Source organism: Canis lupus, chromosome 18, assembly GCF_048164855.1.
Source record: "Canis lupus baileyi chromosome 18, mCanLup2.hap1, whole genome shotgun sequence".
Classification (NCBI taxonomy): domain Eukaryota; kingdom Metazoa; phylum Chordata; class Mammalia; order Carnivora; family Canidae; genus Canis; species Canis lupus.
Window position 1 is genome coordinate 46,675,696 of NC_132855.1, and position 3,474 is coordinate 46,679,169.

A 3,474-nucleotide genomic window follows, 5' to 3' on the forward strand; every position below is an offset into this window, starting at 1 on the left:
GTCTGATGGGAGAAGAGAGACTGAGTAGGTGCCCTGCTCACCCCACCCAGACCCACTTCATTAGGCAGGACTGTACAAATAATACACACACAATCATTGACATATGCAATTCAAAATCCTTCAGTGCAGAACACTCTTCAGGTGTAGAGTTCCAATAACTTCAGAAATCTGTCCCTTCTCACTTTTTCACTCTGCTTTGCTTTGACTGGCTTCTTTCTCAGGCTAACTGTCTGCTCACAATGATGTAGGTTTACCGTCTAGCGGCTCAACAACTCACTGTAAAGAGAGCACGCTTCCTTCTGGGTTGTTCCAGGGATGATACCTATGTGCCAAGCCTAGGTCACATGTTATCAGCGGACCAATCACTGTGGACGAGGCTGTGCTCTTTGACTGGCCAGGCCTAAATCATGAATCTATGCCTGAAACCAACATTTCCTCCCCCACTCCCCGCTGGTGCTCTCACTTTCCACCTGGACCACAGGGACTCAGATGTGCAAGGGTGAAAATGAAGCTATGATTAGCAGGTAGAGAAATGGATTCTGCAAGGCCAGGACAAGAGGAAGTCAATGAAGCACCAAGGGGCCTATCTTTAAGGAAGACACTCATTTTCTGGTTCATGAGGGTCTCTTTTGAGAGAGTCCCTCCTTAAATTTTGTGTCCTAGGCATCCCACTCATCTCACCTGGACTCTATGCAAGCAAAAGACAAAATACTCATTATACCCGTATTCAGAAATATCTCCCAGCATGCTTAAATTTCCCAATTAGAGATTTATTTCTTTGGAAAAGCCAGACATCTCCAAATATCCTTCAGTTTTGCTTTGTTTTTCAAAAACAGCTAGACGGCAAATCTTTAGGTCAATAAGAGTTTCCCATATACATGCTAATTATAGACTATCAAGTTAGTCACTCCAGAGCCAGCCCCCCTTGATAATAGTGTGATGCGTTGTAAGGAGAGGCCTTGAGGAAGAGGAAGGAATGGTAAGGACTTGAGACTGCACAGAAAACGGCCCCTTAAGAGGAAAAAAATGACAAAGAAAAGGAGATACAAGGTTAAAGGCACACTTTTTTTTTAAAGATTTTATTTATTTATTCATGAGAGACACAGACAGAGAGGCAGAGACACAGGTAGAGGGAGAAGCAGGCTCCATGCAGGGACCCGGATGCGGGACTCGATCTGGGACTCCAGGATCATGCTGTGAGCTGAAGACAAAACACTCAACCGCTGAGCCACCCAGGCGTCCCTAAAGGCATACTTTTATTCAATCGTTTAGTACTGGCACTAGGCCTACTTCATCAATTTTCCTAAGTTCTGCCATATAGAGAATGGATAGAGCAGAGTGGCAAGTGAGAACGTGGTAGAAAAGACAGTAAATGTGGAAATCTCTAAACAGGAATGCTTTGGTGTGCGCAACATCTGGGAAGGCTTATCTGGAGTTCTGATGTTAAGCTTTCAGGAAAAAGATGAATTCTGCCAATGGCAAAGCCTTGAGTCTTCAGGTTGCTGGCACCTTTGAAAGTTTAATTTTCCCAACAGCAGGGATTTAAGGAAAGACTAGCAGAGTTATGAATTTTGTGTCCTTCCTAGGACCACGGGAAAAATCAATCTTTAGACCACAAGATAAATAAGTCAAGTACCTCTTAAGTTCAGTACTAATAAAGCCAATTTCTTCTATCCTTCATATTCCAGTAATTTCATCTTCCCTTTCTGGGACTCTAGTTGCCTTTGGCAAAGAAAAGAGCTTACATAACTGAAATATATCTGCCTGTCATAAAAACCAGGTTTTAAAATTTTTTACCCACCTGAAAATAAGTATAAAAAGCAATGATTCTGTTATTAGTTGGAGGCTGCATTTGGGAATATGATTGTCCGTATGTCAACCCATCATGGATCCAAACACCACCCAGAAACCAGAATGACCTGGTCCATAGACCCAGCTACATGCTCCTGGTGGCAGATATGACCCCATGGTGTCAGTGATGGACAGTTAGAAGCCAGCAACCTTGAGGTCTGATAACTCACTCCCTCCCCCCCCCTTTTATGGAGCACACTTCTGCATAAAATGGCCTTCTCAGGATCTATCCCCAGGGAAAAAATGTGATGGCTAGAATGTTGGGTACCCTCAGCAATTGTATTTTCACAGTAATTGTTTCCTTTATATTCCACTAACAACTAACAACTCAGCATTCTGGCTGGAAGTCTCAAGTTCAATACACTAAGAATCCGGTTTCTGTGCCCACAAGGCATAAAGCCAGGTCCTAGACCAGGAGCAAGTGACTCAAACCCTGTTGATCAATCAAGAGGCCTCTAAGGGACACACCAGGAGGCCTTCTTTCCTAGTTGTACCCCTTTTTCTCCCCCCGTCAGTCTTCAAGCTGGAGAAATTGATGCTTTAAAATCAACGAATCCCTTTTGAAGTTCTTCCTCTTCTGAAGAATAAAATCAGATGAAATTTTTATAAAATATAATTGACAGGTTTATTAATGAGTGTAACAAATATTGGGTACTAATTATAAGCAAAGCACTACGCTAGGTGTGGTGGAGAATCCCAGGCTGAACAGGATAGGATGTCGGCACCCCCGGGGCTTGCGGTCCAGGAGAGGTGATACAGACACAGTAACTCTCTAAAGAGACAAAGCATCCTAACCTAACTGTATTGGAAGCATAAACTACACTGTATGGAGAAAGGAAAGTTTAATTGTAATGAGAGGCTTAGAAAAGAAGTGAAGATGTGGGGTCTGAGCTAACTCCACAAGCTACTCCGGGGAGAACTGCAATTCAGGCAAAGGAAGGCTTGGCTCAGAAGTGTCAGGAACAGCCTCCATGTGTCTGAACATCTGGGTCTTGGCTAGTAGGCCGTGAAACTTAAGACCAGTTGGCTGGGCAAGAGCAAGATTGGAAGGACTCTAGGTTCTAAACTGCAGTTTGAGAGTGCAGTGGTGCTTTGCCACATAGGTTATCATGATGAATTAAATCTTAAACCCCTCATAGCTGTAGCTTCTGCTCTCCTCCTGTACGTAAAGATTTATCAATCCAATTACATATCCATAATTATGCAGCATATATTATTACATATTATTATGCAATAGTATATAGATCTATATAGACAATAAGGCATCTATCTCATCATCCCTCTTTTTCATTTGGCTTGTTTCTTTTGAACGATTTACTCCACCTAAATTAAACCCTCCAAATTCAAGATCACCCATGCTATGGGCCCCACAAGAACACAAGGCTTCCAGACAGAGGTGGAAAGACGTGTCACCTCTTATGCTGAATTGAGACAAAATGGCAATGGGAGAAATGCCTGGAAGTCTAGACCAGGTAGGCAGTGTTTTCACAGCTACTCAGGGCTGTCTGGCCGCCTCAGGAGAGGGATCGTGCTCAGCCTCGCTAAGCTTCCATCTGCCTGGACTGCACAGATTCCAAGGGCTCTGGGGAAAACCCGTGAAAACCCCGGGAGGCTGGTCCCTGG